The sequence below is a fragment of the Hyperolius riggenbachi genome, chromosome 1, assembly GCF_040937935.1.
Source record: "Hyperolius riggenbachi isolate aHypRig1 chromosome 1, aHypRig1.pri, whole genome shotgun sequence".
Classification (NCBI taxonomy): Eukaryota; Metazoa; Chordata; class Amphibia; order Anura; family Hyperoliidae; genus Hyperolius; species Hyperolius riggenbachi.
In genome coordinates, this window is record NC_090646.1 from 432,425,817 (window position 1) to 432,443,788 (window position 17,972).

The following is a 17,972-nucleotide window of genomic DNA, read 5'->3' on the forward strand; positions in this document are numbered from 1 at the left end:
TGCTTCGGGGATGCGGTGAAAACGTCACTTCCGTCGCATCACGTCGTAACATTTCAGTATGAAAGTCTCCATAGACTTTCATTGCACGGCATTGTGGTGCGGTAATAATACTGCACCGCACAGCCTCGGTGTGAAAGGGCCCTGAAAGTGCCTTGTTAGCCTGTAGCTCATGGTAGGATTGTCCTGTTCATATTTTCTGTCAGAAGAGGAGCAGGAGAGAGAGGGACGGTAACTATGGTCACCTCCTGAAATATTTTTAGGATTGAAGGCTATGGTAAATGTATGTTATACACATACAGTTTGCGGTCATGTTAATTATAGCCTTGTCTGGGTCCACCTGGTCGCTTAATTAAGCATGCACTTACTTAGGAAGTCAAGCAGCCAGTGAAATTAACCCTTCCTCCCTATCCTATTTCTGAGCAGGTTTATGCAAAGAGATGGCTTTGTCTGCAGATTAACATTCCCTGGGCCTAGATTAGCTTTCAGGAGATTGGCACCTAAAGGAAGAGCAGATAAACACATGCCAAGTGTAATGGTAATATTTTGTCAGTATCTGCCAGTTGGCAAACAGCACAGTAAATTGAGCTCAGCCTCACAGTGAATACCATACATGACCATTATTCATTACTATGATTGAGAAAAACTGACACAATATAATCTCCTCTAGTTACTGTATGATTCCAGTATCATCTATATTTTTAACAATTTAGATATGTGTTCAAATGATTTCAGAGCACATTTAGATAATCACTGGCGTAACAAAAGGGGATGCAGCTCCTGCACCCGTGGGGGGGGGGGGGGTCACAGCATAAGGGGAATGCATGGCCACGCATTGGTAGGGAGGGGGGGAGTCTCCCCCTCACCTTGGGCCCTCCCCTCAGCGCTCCTTTCCTGCATCAATCATCAGTGGCAGCAGGCAGCGTGCAGGAACACATACCTCCATCCACCGCGGGGACTCTCCCCCCTTCCCGCCAATGTGTGGCCATGCGTTCCCCTCATGCTGCTACCCCTCCTGCCCCCCAAAACGACCCTGAGCGGGCCCCAGAGGAGGGGCATCCAAATTTTTTCAAGGGGGCCCGGGGATTTCTAGTTACGCCCCTGTACATAATCCAGAGCAAAATTTAAATGGACCTTAACTCCAATTCACATGAAGTCAACAGGTACACTTAACAACGATAAAACAAAACAGAGATTGTTGGTTCCTCACAACAAAGCCACTATCTGCTTCTTGATCAATCCTTTATTTAGATTAAGGTTGTTAAAGCCAATCACATAAGGGCCCAGAATCTAAACCCTAGTCTCAGGGCAGGGACCCTCTAGGAATCGCTGCAGCACCTTGAAATTGCACAGGCACTTTGCAACCATGATTGCCAGTATTTTGAAGTGCTGTACAGTAAACTGTACAGAACTTTTAATATGCTTTTTTTTCTTTATAAATAAACAGTATTCTACTTACTGGGTGTCCCGATGTCTGTCTTCCTCCCATAGCCCTGCCACCTAGCAGAAGAGGTCATAGGTGCTTTTCTAGCTCCAATCAGAGAAGTGCCTGTGACCTCTTCTGCTAGGGGCCATGGCTACAGGTGAGACCTGGACATCGGGACACCGGGTGAGTATATTAAACTTTGTTTAAACATAAAACCATTTCCCCCCATATTTCTGCAAAATCGCTTTTGAAAAGTGATTCAAAAGCGATTTTGCAGTGCTCATACCCTTTACATTATAGTCCAAATGCCCCCAAAATGCTGACCTGTGATGATCCTTAATCCCAATTACTCTAGTGGATTCCCCACCATTGACATTCATTGATTGGCAAGGCATCTTTTGGATTCACCTGCAACTTTCTATCTTCCACCTGGCAACTTTATGTAGGCAGAAGATGACATTACTATTGTTTACCATTGCCACTATGGAGTGAAGTGAAACCAGGCTGCCATGGCCAGATTTCTGTATTTAGGTAGGGGGTCATTTTATGTTTTAATGCACTTTGAGGGGAAAACCAGATAATCTAATACATGTGTGTAAGTCATTTATGCTTTTAAGCATTCTTGTACATCTATGATGTTTAGCTCTATGGGCCTGGACGGAGGGTGTGTGTGCAATTTAGCATAATTGTTTAGGCAACTAGAGGACCTTGTGCTGATTTTGTAAATGATAGATAAGTGGCATGATGTCATCTAGAGTTGGCACAATAGAAGAGAGACCCAACCAACATCGCTTCCCTTTCTTTCCCAGTTAGTTTACAAATATCATTCCCCACCCTTCCGACCTCCACCCCCATGATTTGAATAGATGTTTAGGTGCACAAAAATGCCAAAAACCCACCACCCCATAACAAGTGCTGGTATTATTTCCCAATATAACATGTGTTGTCTTCCCCCCTCAGTATATCCCCATATAACTGCTGCCATGGTCATGTTGACCATATAATAAGTGCGGCTATGATTTCCATCATATTAGCAAACCATTATTATATCCTCCATATACAGTTGTGCTCATAAGTTTACATATCTTGGCAGAATGTATAATTTCTTAACTTTTTTTCATATAATATGAATGATAACACAAATAAATAGCTTTCACTTGTGGATAGTGGTTGGCTGAAGTCCAAATACCCTGATGGCATTACACAACTTGACACAAACAGGTTTAATGGCCATTAAAGGTAACCATCTTCACCTGTGATCTATTTGCTTGTAATTAACCACTTACCGACCGTACACTCATACCGTGCGGCGGCAAAGTGGTAGCTGGAGGACCAGCGACGCACATCTGCGTCGCCAAGTGCCTCCCTAATTAATCAGGAAAGGCCGCTCGCACGAGCGGCCGTTTTCTGTTAGATCAAGGAGCGGGTCTCCGTGAATAGCCTGCGAGCCGCTGATCGCGGCTCGCAGACTAAATGTAAACGCAGGAGACATTTGTCTCCTTTGTTTACATTGAACGGCGCTGCTGCGCAGCAGCGCCGTAAGGCAGATCGCCGATCCCCGGCCAATCAGCGGACGGGGATCGCCGCCATGTGACAGAGGACATCCTGTCACAGGCTGCACAGGATGGATAGCGTCCTGTGCAGCCCCGATCACCAGGGGGGACAGGTAGGAGAGGGAGGGGGGAAATTTCGCTGCGGAGGGGGGCTTTGAGGTGCCCCCCCCCCGCAAACCTCAGGCAGGCAGGAGCGATCAGACCCCCCCTGCACATCATCCCCATAGGGGGGGGGGAAAGGGGGGTGATCTGATTGCTCTGCATGCACCCTGATCTGTGCTGGGGGCTGCAGAGCCCTCCAAGCACAGATCACAAAAAACAGCGCTGGTCCTTAAGGGGGGGTAAAGGCTGGGTCATCAAGTGGTTAACCACTTAAGCCTATCTGGACGAGTATATTTTTCCAGATAGGCGCAGCTAAAGGCAAACTGGACTGAAAACAAGTATTGCTCACAAAAACCTTAATTTATGGTGAAACAAACAAGATATAGATCATTTACGTGTGAGGAGTAGTGATAAAGTTATTGTCGAATGGATGGGAGGAGCGGACAGGGGAAAATTGCTTCTGTCCTGAAGGTGAAAACATCTGCCAGCTGAAGTGGTTAATGGGTGTATATAAAAGGTTGGTGAGTTTGTGGACTCCTGACAGACCTTTTTATCTTTCACCCAGTGCTGCACTGATTATTTTTAGATTCTAAGTCATGGTGAAAGCAAAAAAAAAAAAAAATGTCAAAGGATCTACGGGAAAAGGTAGTTGAACACCATAACATAGGAAAGGGATATAAGAAAATATCCAAGGAATGGAGAATGCCAATCAGCAGTGTTCAAACTGTAATTAAAAAGTGGAAAATAGTGGTTCTGTTGAAACCAAACCACAGTCAGGTAGATCAATTAAGAATTTCACCCACAACTGCCAGAAAAATACTTTGGAATGCAGGGAAAAACACACAAATAACTAGGTGAAATACAGGACTCCCTGAAAAAATGTGGTGTGGCGGTTTCAAGATGCACAATAAGGAGGCACTTTAAAAATTATGGGCTGCATGGTTGAGTTGCCATAAGAAAGCCATTGCTATGCAAATGTCACAAAGCATCCGACTCACAATACTCTAAACACCACAGAGGCAGGTCTCAAACCTTCTGGTGATGAGACTAAAATTGAACTTTTTGGATAAGGCAAGACACAGAACATTTATATTGCGCTTTTCTCCAGATGGACTTAAAGCCACTAAGGCACACTCAGTAGGCAGTAGCAGTGTTAGGGAGTCACGCCCAAGGTCTCCTTACTGAATAGGTGCTGGCATACTGAACAGCTGAGAATCGAAATAAAGTGAAGGCTCTGGAGTGGCCATCTCAGTCTCCTGACCTCAATATCATTGAGCCACTCTGGGGAGACATCTCACATGCAGTTCATGCAAGACAACCCAAGAATTTATGGGAAATTGAGGCTTTTTGCCAGGAAAATGGGCAGCTTTTCGTATATGAGGATAAAGAGCCTGATCCACAACTGCCACAAAAGACTTCAAGCTGTCATTGATGTTAAAGGGGAACTTCAAACATACTGTCATTAAGTTACATTAGTTATGTTCATTAAAATAGATAGGTAATATAATCTCTTACCCATCCTGTTTTAAAAGAACAGGCAAATGTTTGTAATTTCATGGGGGTAGCCATCTTTTTGGTTGAAAGGAGGTGACAGGGAGCATGAGACACAGTTCCAACTGTCCTGTGTCCTGATCACCCCTCCCAGCTGAGCACGTTAGGCTTCAAATCTCAAATTCAAAATAAAAAAAAACAAATGTGTTGCTAAAAACAAGAGAAGGAGAACAACAACATCAGAAATCCAATCACGTTTTGCACAGCTTCAGGGGAAAACTGACCGGGCAGATTTCTTCTTTGCAGCTAAAAATGAGGCTTGGGTAAGAAAAACAAATTTCGGATGCTGTGAAACTGTTAAAGTGAATGGGAACCGCATTTAAAAAAATGAGACAGATACTTACCCAAGGAGAGGGAAGGCTCTGGGTCCTATAGAGCCCTCCGGCTCCTCTCCTGGTCCCCTCGATCTAGTGCTGGCTCGCCCGGTAGCAGTATTTGACTAAATTAGTCAAATACTGCTTTATCCGGCCGAAGGAGGCTTCAGAAGTCTTCAGGGAGCCCGAGTGCTCCTGAAGAAGGGCGGCCCTGTACTGCGCCTGCCCAAGCACGCTCTCTTGCACTCTCACGTGTGTGCAGTATGGAGCCGCATGTCTTCGGGAGGACACGGCTCCCAAAGACTTCCAAATACCCTTTCGGCGGGGGATTGAAACAGGGGGGGCAGGATTGGGGAGCCAGCACAGGATAGAGAGCACCGAGAGAGGAGACTGAAGGCTCTATACGACCCAGAGCCTTCCCTCTCCTTAGGTAAGTATTTGCTTCATTTTTTTTTAAATGCGGTTCCCATTCACTTTAAAGAAACACCAAGCCTTTTCAGTGCTGCAAGAGTAGATTTTTAGTCCTGAGGTTTACCAGTGGTGTTCAAATACCCCTTTTCAAAATTCGAGTTAGGTCGAATTCGAATAGTAAATTATTCGAGGTCAGTCGAATATTCGAGTCGAATAATTTTTACTATTCGATTCGACCTCGGAATTCGAGCTCACTATTCGAGTCGGTATTCGAGCTCATTATTCGAGCTGACTATTCGAAATGGCCTTAAATAGCTTCCAACACTTGTTTTGAGGGTGAATGATGCAAGAAACCTCTTTTTTTCCAAGTAACAACAGCAAGTGATTATGTGGGGATGTTCCTTTAAAAAAAAAAAGTTGAAAAGAGAAGTTGTGTCCAGAAATTTGTTCAGTACTGTATATACTTCTTCTTCTTCTTCTTTATCTTCTATATCTTCTTCTTCTTCTTCTTCTTCTATATCTTCTTCTTCTATATCTTCTTCTTCTTTTATATTGTCTCCTTCTTCTTCTTCATCTTCTTCATCATCATCTTCTTCTTCTTCATCTTCTTTTTCTTCATCTTCTTCATCTTCTTCATCTTCTTCTTCATCTTCTTCTTCATCTTCTTCTTCATCTTCTTCATCTTCATCTTCTTCATCTTCATCTTCTTCATCTTCTTCATCTTCTTCATCTTCTTCTTCATCTTCTTCATCTTCTTCATCTTCTTCTTCATCTTCTTCATCTTCTTCTTCATCTTCTTCATCTTCTTCATCTTCTTCATCTTCTTCTTCTTCTTCTTCATCTTCTTCATCTTCTTCATCTTCATCTTCTTCATCTTCTTCTTCATCTTCATCTTCTTCTTCATCTTCATCTTCTTCTTCTTCATCTTCTTCATCTTCATCTTCTTCATCTTCTTCTTCTTCTTCTTCATCATCTTCTTCTTCATCATCTTCTTCATCTTCTTCTATATCGTCGTCTTCTTCACTTATTTCTCTTTTCAAATTTTTTTTTTTTTAAAGAAATGCAGCTATTTTTGAGCGTAACAAATAGCTGGTGGCGCACGCATGTTGGAAGCGCCATTGTATGTGCTCCCTGGCAGTGGAAACACACAGACAGCAGGAGGTAAATTCAGCAGCAGGAGGAGGAGGATGAGTGTGTGGCAGCAGGCAGTCAATGAGGCAGGCAGCGTGACATAATAGCCCTGGTACCTAGCGGTGATACCAGGGCTGTAAATAAACACAGCAGGCAGGAGGTCCCAGACAGCGGTCGTGCAGCCCACATTGTGTCCAATACACAACTGGGACAACACAGTTTTCAACCCGGGCACCTCAGAAAAATTAAACCTTTTTTTTTGTTTGTTTTTTTTTGTTTTGTTTTTACAACAAATTACACAGATATAGCTATTTTTTGACGTAATAGCTGGTGGCAGAGTGGCAGCAGAAGGTAAATCTGTGTACCCTGGCAGTGGGAAACACAGACAGACAGCAGCAGCAGCAGGAGGAATGGAGGAGTAATTATGTGTGCAGCTATTGTTTGACGTAATAGCTGGTGGCAGAGTGGCAGCAGAAGGTAAATCTGTGTACCCTGGCAGTGGGAAACACAGACAGACAGCAGCAGCAGCAGGAGGAATGGAGGAGTAATGTGAGCAGCTATTGTTTGACGTAATAGCTGGTGGCAGAGTGGCAGCAGAAGCTAATTCTGTGTACCCTGGCAGTGGGAAACACAGACAGACAGCAGCATCAGCAGGAGGAATGGAGGAGTAGTGTGAGCGTGGCAGCAGGTAGGCAGCGTGACATAATAGCCCTGGTACCTAGCGGTGATACCAGGCCGTAAATGAACACAACAGGAGGTCCCAGACAGCGGTCGTGCAGCCCACATCGTGTCCAATACACAACTGGGACAACACAGTTTTCAACCCGGGCACCTCAGAAAAATTAAACCTTTTTTTTTTTTTTAATGGTTTTTTGGTTTTGTTTGTAAAACAAATTACACAGATATATAGCTATTCTTTGACGTAATAGCTGGTGGCAGAGTGGCAGCAGAAGGTAAATCTGTGTACCCTGGCAGTGGGAAACACAGACAGACAGCAGAAGGGCAGTACACAGCAGCCCACTGTAGGTGTAAAATGTGTGGCTGCAGGCGACGTAATAGTCAAAGTGAACCAGGCTGGCTTAGTGAGCAGGAGCCAGGAGGTGGTAAAGGGTGGTAAGGCACATTAACAATGGTTCTTAGCCACTTCATGTCCCCCTCTCGCCGACAACAGGGGCCAGGAACTCGCCTTCCACCCACGCCTGGTTCATCTTGAGAAACGTCAGTCTGTCCACAGACTTGTGAGACAGACGTGAGCGTTTCTCGGTGACCACACCACCAGCTGCACTGAAGCAGCGCTCGGACAGCACGCTGGAAGGGGGGCAGGACAGCACTTCCAGGGCGTACTGCGCCAGCTCGCTCCAGATCTCCAGGCGCTTGACCCAATACTCCATGGGATCAACAGGGGCATCGCTGTCAAGCCCGCTGTAGGACCCCATGTAGTCAGCCACCATGCGGGTCAGGCGCTGGCTGTGACCGGTGGAGGATGCTGCTGCATGCACCTCCTCTCTAGTCACTGCTGCCGGAGCCTCTACAGTCCTGTAGAGCTCGTGGCTGAGAGACAGCAGGTCTGTGGGGCGCTTGCTGCTGGATGCAGGCACCTGCTGCTGCCTCTGTGCTGGCTGCTGGACAGTGGGGGTGGAAGGCTGGGGGAAGGCTTCCTCCAAGCGCTCAACAAGGGCCTGCTGCAAGCTCCTTATTTGTTGCGCTGGGTCTCCTCCTGCAGGCGGCAGGAACTGGCTCAACTTCCCCTTGAGGCGTGGGTCCAACATCATGCTGATCCAGATGTCCTCCCTCTGCTTCATCTGGATCACCCTGGGGTCTCTGCGCAGGCACGTCAGCATGTGCGCTGCCATTGGGAAGAGGCGGGCCACGTCTGCTGGCACATCGACGGCAGTGCTGCTGTCCTCATCCTCCTCCTCTGCCTCGTCAGCCTCATCCTCTCTCCACCCCCGCACCAACTCAGCTGCACTGTGCTGCTCCCCCTCATCAGCAGCAAGGTCAGGGACCTCCACCAAGTCCTCCTCCTCCTCCCCCTCAGAGGTGGACTGTGCAGCTGCTTGCCGCTCCTGCTGGTCCAAGGCTGGAACAGGGAGCGGTCTTGCTTTGCTGGAACAGGGAGCGGTCCCTGTTCCAGCAAAGCATCGAGGGCCCTGTTCAGCAGACAAACCAGGGGCACCCACTCGCAGACCATAGCATGGTCCCTGCTCACCATGTTAGTGGCCTGCAGAAAGGGAGCCAGCACTAAGCACACCTGCTGCATGTGCCTCCAGTCATCATCGGGGACGATGGACGGGATGTTGCTGGTCTTGTCCCTTCTCTGAGCGGCGGAAACAGTGGCCAGGGCAAGGTACTGTTTGACAGCGCGCTTCTGTTCAACCAGACGCTCCAACATCGCCAGGGTGGAGTTCCAGCGAGTCGGAACGTCAAGGATCAGCCGATGGCGTGGCAGATCCAGCTCCTTTTGCACGTCTTCCAGGCTCGCACAGGCTGCAGCCGAGCGCCGGAAGTGACGCACAACGTTCCTTGCCGTTTCCAGCAGTTCGCCCATCCCCTGGTAGGTGCGCAAGAACTTCTGCACCACCAGGTTCAGCACGTGGGCAAGACAGGGGATGTGGGTCAGGTTTCCCCTGTCTATTGCGGCAACCAGATTGGCCCCATTGTCGGCCACCACCTCTCCGACTCTGAGGCCTCTGGGGGTCAGCCAAATCCTCTCCTGCTCCTGGAGTTTGGCCAACACATGGGTTGCCGTCAGCTTGGTCTTCCCAAGGCTGACCAAGTGCAGCAGCGCTTGGCAGTGGCGGGCCTTCACGCTGCTGCTGAGGCGGGGGGTTTGGCCAGGTGTGCCGGAGGATGGCAGAGGATCGGAGGAACCTGCTGCAGTTCCCCTGACCCTGCGGGGTGGCACCACCCACTGTGTTGCTGCTGCTGCTGTGCCCGCTGCTGCTCTCCCATTCTCACCCCCTTCCACCAAGCTGACCCAGTGGACAGTGAAGGACAGGTAGCGGCCTGTCCCGAAGCGGCTGCTCCAGGAGTCCATGGTGACGTGGACCCTTTCACCAACCGCGTGCTCCAGCCCTCGCTCCACATTGGCCATCGCAAAGCGGTGCAGTGCAGGAATGGCCTTGCGGGAGAAAAAGTGTCTGCTGTTGAGCTGCCAGTCTGGGGCTGCGCAAGCAAGCAGCGCACGAATGTCGCTCCCCTCCTGCACGAGCGTGTACGGCAGGAGTTGGGAGCACATGGCCCGTGCCAGCAAGCCGTTCAGCTGCCGCACGCGACGGCTGCTGGGAGGCAGAGCCCTAACCACCCCCTGGAAGGACTCGCTCAAAAGGCTCTGGCGTGGCCTTTTGCTGGCACGGGAATCAGCAGACACAGCGGAGGAGGCCACTGAGGACTGGCTGCCAGAACAGGCCTCAGTGTCGGCGGCAGGAGTTGCAGAGGGGGGAGGAGCAGTGCGTTTCCGCACTCCTGCTGGTGCTGCTGGAGGAGCAGGAGGGCGGGTGGCTGCTGTTGCTGCTGCTGCTGCTGCTGAAGGCTGTGCAGTGATGGGTGTGGTGCCACTGCCAGCACCAGATGCCTTCAGCCTCTGGAACTCCTCATGCTGGTGGAAATGTTTCGCAGCAAGGTGGTTGATGAGCGAGCTGGTGCTGAACTTTAAGGGGTCTGCACCTCTGCTCAACTTCCGCTGACAGTGGTTGCAAGTGGCGTACTTGCTGTACACAGTGGGCATGGTGAAATATCGCCAGATTGGTGACAGAAACATCCCCCTACGGCATGGAAGCGCTGCTGCCTGTCTCCCTGTGGTGGTTGAGGGGGGGGCTTGGGTGCGGCTGGTGGTGGTACTGGCAGATGCTGCTGCTGCTGCTGCTGAGCCTGAGACACCAGCAGGCTGTGGGACCTGCCTACTGCTGCCAATGCTTGCAATGATGCGCCTCCTTGCAAGGCCCACAAGCGCATCCTCCTCCTCCTCCTCAGAGCTGCTGAGGACGACATCCCCTGGAGGTGGTGGCACCCAGTCTCTGTCTGTCACCGGGTCATCATCATCCTCCCCCTCCTGAAACATGTCCTGCTGGGATGTCGACCCCCCAAACTCCTCTCCTGATGCATGGATGGGCTGCTTGACTGTCGCCACAGTCTTGCTGTCCAATCCCTCATCCCCCAAAGTGCCCATCAGCATCTCCTCCTCAAGATCGCCAACAACAGCAGACAATTTACTCATGATGCCTGGGGTCAAAAGACTGCTGAATGACAGGTCGGCGAGTGACGGTGAACTGGCCTCCTCCCCAGACCCTGCTGGGCCGCTGCTGCGAACAGGGGTGGTGGTGGTGAGGGTGGAGGCCTCGGATGCAGAGCTGATGGCGGGCTGCTCATCCTCCGTCATGTGTTGCACCACAGTGTCTGCATGCTTTTCCTCAATGGGACGTTTCCGACCCGGCTGGAGGAAAATCGGAGCAGGTGCTACACGCTGCTGCTGCTGTGTCTCTGCAGCGTGAGTTGCAGATGCTCCTGCTGGGCGGCGCCCAAGGCGTCCACGGCCAGTGGCTATGGGAGGAATGTTAGCCACTGACGCTGCTGCTGCTGCTGCGGAACTGTGCATGGTGGCGCGGCCGCGGCCTGCCACAATGCTGCTCCCTCTCCTCCTGATTCCCTTGCTGCCCTTCCCCTTGCCCAAACCGCGCTGGCTGCCACTTCCAGACATCTTCGATGTTTTGGGCGTATAGACAAAAGGTTTTTAAAAGGGCGGGTGAAAAGTGGGGTACTTTAATGGAGTGGGTTGGTGGGTGAGGTGACTGAGTGAGTGTCCCTAGTACAGTAAGTAAGTAGTAACAGTCAGGAAGTACAACTAGCAGTTACAATAATCAGTAGTAATCACAAGTAAATTTAGTGTGTGTACACTACAGACAGTGCGCACGCGCAGGAGCTAGCCTATGAACAGTGACTGAGTGAGTGTCCCTAGTACAGTAAGTAAGTAAGTAGTAACAGTCAGTAAGTACAACTAACTAATTACAATAATCAATCAGTAATCAGAAGGAAATAGAGTGTGTGTAGTGTGTGTACACAGACAGTGAGTGCACACACGCAGGAGCTAGTAGCCTATGAACAGTGACTGAGTGTCCTAGACTCCTAGTACAGTAAGAGTAAGTAGTAACAGTAAGTACAACTAACTAATTACAATAATCAATCAGTTATCAGAAGGAAATAGAGTGTGTGACTGTGTGTAGTGTGTGTACACAGACAGTGAGTGCACACACGCAGGAGCTAGTAGCCTATGAACAGTGACTGAGTGTCCTAGACTCCTAGTACAGTAAGAGTAAGTAGTAACAGTAAGTACAACTAACTAATTACAATAAGCAATCAGTTATCAGAAGGAAATAGAGTGTGTGTAGTGTGTGTACACAGACAGTGAGTGCACACACGCAGGAGCTAGTAGCCTATGAACAGTGACTGAGTGTCCTAGACTCCTAGTACAGTAAGAGTAAGTAGTAACAGTAAGTACAACTAACTAATTACAATAAGCAATCAGTTATCAGAAGGAAATAGAGTGTGTGTAGTGTGTGTACACAGACAGTGAGTGCACACACGCAGGAGCTAGTAGCCTATGAACAGTGACTGAGTGTCCTAGACTCCTAGTACAGTAAGAGTAAGTAGTAACAGTAAGTACAACTAACTAATTACAATAAGTAATCAGTTATCAGAAGGAAATAGAGTGTGTGTAGTGTGTGTACACAGACAGTGAGTGCACACACGCAGGAGCTAGTAGCCTATGAACAGTGACTGAGTGTCCTAGACTCCTAGTACAGTAAGAGTAAGTAGTAACAGTAAGTACAACTAACTAATTACAATAAGCAATCAGTTATCAGAAGGAAATAGAGTGTGTGTAGTGTGTGTACACAGACAGTGAGTGCACACACTCAGGAGCTAGTAGCCTATGAACAGTGACTGAGTGTCCTAGACTCCTAGTACAGTAAGAGTAAGTAGTAACAGTAAGTACAAACAACTAACTAATTACAATAATCAATCAGTTATCAGAAGGAAATAGAGTGTGTGTAGTGTGTGTACACAGACAGTGAGTGCACACACGCAGGAGCTAGTAGCCTATGAACAGTGACTGATTGTCCTAGACTCTAGTACAGTAAGAGTAAGTAGTAACAGTAAGTACAAACAACTAACTAATTACAATAATCAATCAGTTATCAGAAGGAAATAGAGTGTGTGTAGTGTGTGTACACAGACAGTGAGTGCACACACGCAGGAGCTAGTAGCCTATGAACAGTGACTGAGTGTCCTAGACTCCTAGTACAGTAAGTAGTAACAGTAAGTACAACTAACTAATTACAATAATCAATCAGTTATCAGAAGGAAATAGAGTGTGTGTAGTGTGTACACAGACAGTGAGTGCACACACGCAGGAGCTAGTAGCCTATGAACAGTGACTGAGTGTCCTAGACTCCTAGTACAGTAAGTAGTAACAGTAAGTACAACTAACTAATTACAATAATCAATTACAATAATCAATCAGTTATCAGAAGGAAATAGAGTGTGTGTAGTGTGTACACAGAAAGTGAGTGCACACACGCAGGAGCAGCTAGAAGCCTATGAACAGTGACAGTGAGTGTCCTAGTACAGTTACAGTATATAACTACAATACTAATACAATCAGTAGTAAAGGACAGCAGAAATACTGGTATAGAATAGAGAGAAATAAACAGAGGACAGGAGGACAGCTGCCCACACAGGCAAGGCCCTGAGGCCTAAAGCTGTAAGCCTGCAGCAGCTGGCCTGTCTCTATGTAACACAAAAGCTACTAACTAAAATACAATGTCTAACTAACTAACAACAATATAGATGTGTATAGGAGGTGTATGTGAGCAAAAACGCTAGGTAAATGACCACAATAGAGCTCTTGCTAAGCCAAAGCACAAAGGAGCAACTCTCTCTCTGTACAAGTCTCAGGCAAGCACGGAGAAACCTAACATGGCGGCCGCTATTTATAGGGTAGGGGCTGGCCAGGGTCCCCCTCTGTGATTGGCTGCCGTCAGAGGGCCTGGGAGCCCTCTGATTGGCTCTAAGGACATCAATCTGGGCTATGACGCTATTCGAGCTCGGTACCGAGCTCGAATAGCACCGTTTTGCTCGAATAGCTCGAATAGTGAATGGGCTATTCGAGTGTACTCGAATAGCCCATTCGAATAGCTACAGCTATTCGGAGCTCGAATACTGAGCTCGAATAGCTGGAAAAGAGCTCGAATATTCGAGCTACTCGAATATTCGAGCTCTGCTGAGCACCACTGAGGTTTACTTTAAAGGGGGCAATACATGGTATTAAGAACTGGGGTATGTAAAGTTTTGATCAGGGTCATTTAGATAGTTTGTGTAGTGATTATGATTTAAAAAGAGTTAACACAGTTGTTTGATGATAAATGGCTTCAGCCAACCACTATCCACAAGTGGAAGAAAAGTTTTTGTGTTGCCATTAATATTCTATGAAAAATGGTTAAGAAATCATAAATTCTGCCGTGGTATGTAAACTTATGAGCACAACTGTATATGGTGCCAAAATTATGTCCCTGCCATATTGTCCCACTTCTTATATCAAGTTACATGACAAGAAACAAGACAGACATTTAGCAGGGGCATAGCAAGCAAGACTTATGCCAAACTGAAGAAAAGAGGACCAGGTCTTAGTCAGAAATTAATTATACTACTCAGAGGAACAGGCCCAGCTCTAGGAACAATGGGGCCCTAAGGAAAAATTAACCCTTGAGCCCCCTTAAAGACACCCCTTCTCTAAAGCCACCCTAGTTGCTGCCCAATTCTTCCTTAGGGCCTGAGGCAGCTGGCAGGCTCCCCCATGTCACCCTCCCCCTACTTAACTGTTATCCTCAGGCCCTTGCAGAGTCCTTTGCAGAGCGGCCACTCACCCGTCCCGGTGGCGTGCTCCTACATTGGTCAATTACTTCGTCCACTCCCGTCATCATCCTGGCAAGGGCGCCCCTCTTAGGTGATACGGCGGGTAACAGAGAAGATGCAGCCAGCAAACAAACGATTAAGATGGTAAGCACAGTTCCTCAGACTGACAAGAGACCACGCCTAAGGGAAGGTGGGGGGTGACCTAGCGGGGCCCTGGCAGCTGGCTCAGGGCCCTGGGCAATTGCCCAGGTTGCTCATATGGTAACGCTGACCCTGCAGATAACTCTGATGCATTAGTGTCATGGGACAGCAAGCTGTGAAAGGGTGGAAGGGAGGGAGGTCTGGTCATATTCAACCTTCTTTGCACATCCACTGCTTCATGTCTGAAGGGAAATATGATCCAGATGACAATATATTTGTATTGTTTATATTTACATTTGTATTACACTTCTGATAAAATCTGGGATTTATCTGTACATGTCTTGTCATGCTATAGAAGAGAAAGAAAAACTGAGTTGTAAAAAACACTGGGGTAGCCGGGGTTTATGAGAAAGAAGATGGACACCTCCCTGCAGGGGCGAGCCTGGGGTGCCTGGCACCTGGGTGCAAGATTTTCTCTGGCGCCTATGGGAGTGGTTAAATTTACCGCGCCCAACCACATAACCACACCAGTGTCCTGCCTAATCACACCCACACCTTCCACCTCTTTCCGCATGCATGTGATACCCCATTCCTACCCCTCTTCCATGGGCTTGCTCCTGGCTGGCTTTGGCTTCCTGCGAGTCTGCTAGTCTCTGGCTGAGAGGCTCTGCGAGTGCGACGCAGTCACACACTGCGTATTTATGGCTGCCTGCGGCCACCCTACTCTCGCTGTCGTAGGCTCCTCCCCCCGCCAAGCCCAAGCGTGAGGTGGGCTGCCTGTATCTTTCCCGTTGCGCCGCGCAGCCTGCCAGTGTTGCCAACCTTTCACGTTATTTTTTTACTGACAAATACCTAAAAATTTACTGACAAAAGATTATTTTTACTGACAAAATTTCCCCACTAAATGCACATAAGAGACAGCTTTTCCCCATGTAAATGCACATAACAAGAGACAGCTTTTCCCCATGTAAATGCACATAAGAGACCGCTTTTCACCAGCAAATGCACATAACAAGAGACCGCTTTTCACCAGCAAATGCACATAACAAGAGACCGCTTTTCACCAGCAAATGCACATAACAAGAGACCGCTTTTCACCAGCAAATGCACATAATAAGACAGCTTTTCACCAGCAAATGCACATAAGAAGACAGCTTTTCACCAGCAAATGCACATAAGAAGACAGCTTTTCACCAGCAAATGCACATAAGAGAGATTTTCACCAGTAAATGCACATAATGACAAACAGACAGTGTCCCCAGAATATATAGCCAGGGATATATGTCCCCAGGATAGGTAGCCAGGGGGTATATGCGCCCAGGATAGGTAGCCGGCGGTATATGCGCCCAGGATAGGTAGCCGGGGGTATACGCGCCCAGGATAGGTAGCCAGGGGGTATACGCGCCCAGGATAGGTAGCCAGGGGGTATGTGCGCCCAGGATAGGTAGCCAGGGGGTATGTGCGCCCAGGATAGGTAGCCAGGGGGTATGTGCGCCCAGGATAGGTAGCCAGGGGGTATGTGCGCCCAGGATAGGTAGCCAGGGGGTATGTGCGCCCAGGATAGGTAGCCAGGGGGTATGTGCGCCCAGGATAGGTAGCCAGGGGGTATGTGCGCCCAGGATAGGTAGCCAGGGGGTATGTGCGCCCAGGATAGGTAGCCAGGGGGTATGTGCGCCCAGGATAGGTAGCCAGGGGGTATGTGCGCCCAGGATAGGTAGCCAGGGGGTATGTGCGCCCAGGATAGGTAGCCAGGGGGTATGTGCGCCCAGGATAGGTAGCCAGGGGGTATGTGCGCCCAGGATAGGTAGCCAGGGGGTATGTGCGCCCAGGATAGGTAGCCAGGGGGTATGTGCGCCCAGGATAGGTAGCCAGGGGGTATGTGCGCCCAGGATAGGTAGCCAGGTGGTATCTGTGCCCAGGATAGGTAGCCTGGGGGTATGTGTGCCCAGGATAGGTAGCCAGGGGGTATGTGCGCCCAGGATAGGTAGCCAGGGGGTATGTGCGCCCAGGATAGGTAGCCAGGGGGTATGTGCGCCCAGGATAGGTAGCCAGGGGGTATGTGCGCCCAGGATAGGTAGCCAGGGGGTATGTGCGCCCAGGATAGGTAGCCAGGTGGTATCTGCGCCCAGGATAGGTAGCCAGGTGGTATCTGCGCCCAGGATAGGTAGCCAGGGGGTATGTGCGCCCAGGATAGGTAGCCAGGGGGTATGTGCGCCCAGGATAGGTAGCCAGGGGGTATGTGCGCCCAGGATAGGTAGCCAGGTGGTATCTGCGCCCAGGATAGGTAGCCAGGTGGTATCTGCGCCCAGGATAGGTAGCCAGGGGGTATGTGTGCCTAGGATAGGTAGCCAGGTGGTATCTGTGCCCAGGATAGGTAGCCAGGTGGTATCTGTGCCCAGGATAGGTAGCCAGGTGGTATCTGTGCCCAGGATAGGTAGCCAGGGGGTATGTGCGCCCAGGATAGGTAGCCAGGTGGTATCTGTGCCCAGGATAGGTAGCCTGGGGGTATGTGCGCCCAGGATAGGTAGCCAGGGGGTATGTGCGCCCAGGATAGGTAGCCAGGGGGTATGTGCGCCCAGGATAGGTAGCCAGGGGGTATCTGTGCCCAGGATAGGTAGCCAGGTGGTATCTGTGCCCAGGATAGGTAGCCAGGGGGTATGTGCGCCCAGGATAGGTAGCCAGGTGGTATCTGTGCCCAGGATAGCTAGTGAGTGACATGAGCGCGCCCCGCCGCCGCCGCCGCTCCCTCCTCCGCTCCCCCCTCACCTTTCAGCAGCCCTTAGTCAGACCTCAATCAGCGGGCGACCCGACCAGGAAAAGGGCGCCGGACGCACCCGCTCTATATGCGGAAGTGATGTCACTTCCGCATATCAGTGCGGCGTGCTAGGTCCTAGCGCCCGCCCGCCTGATCGAGGTCTGACGCGGCGGCTAGAGGGAGGGAGCTTGAAGCGGCGGCGGCGGCCACAGGGGGAGAGCGGGGCCGGGCGGCGCCTCTCAGAGGCAGGCGCCTGGGTGCCTTGCACCCGCAGCACCCGCCCAGGCTCGGCCCTGCCTCCCTGAACACAATGAGTTTCAGCACATCTGTCAGAGGAAAGACTGTATATGATGAAACTAAGCAAATAATTATACTGATAAACACAGCTATGTGTTTATAAACTGCACACAAAGCTGAAGATTGATATTCAGAGTTTCTATTTCATGTAGTTACTCTGCCCTTTAACACAGGTTTTCAAAAGTACTTAGCTATCCATTATAGCAGTCTATCTAAATAACAGCTATATTTGTTTTCTTTTTTTGCAGATTGTTTTTAGTGAATAAAGGGCAAGCTAAGTGGGGCCGCTGCTGACACTTGTATGATTCATTACAGCAAGAGACATGTCAGTAGCCTAAAGAAATGCATCATTAGTCTGCTGCTCTGGCAAACATTGTAAGCAACAT

General features: G+C 49.3%; 1 protein-coding gene across 2 annotated transcripts in view; it reads right to left on the minus strand.

Moving 5' to 3' along the window:
• The window catches only part of FANCC (FA complementation group C), a 335,897-nt gene extending 318,519 nt beyond the window's left edge, over positions 1–17,378 (minus strand). The window contains exon 1 of one of the 2 annotated variants that reach the window (XM_068237424.1): positions 17,301–17,378. The gene's annotated coding sequence lies outside the window, so the exon portion shown is untranslated. The remainder of the gene's footprint in view (positions 1–17,300) is intronic. The other variant, XM_068237405.1, reaches the window with a different exon arrangement.
• Positions 17,379–17,972: the final 594 nt, after the last annotated feature.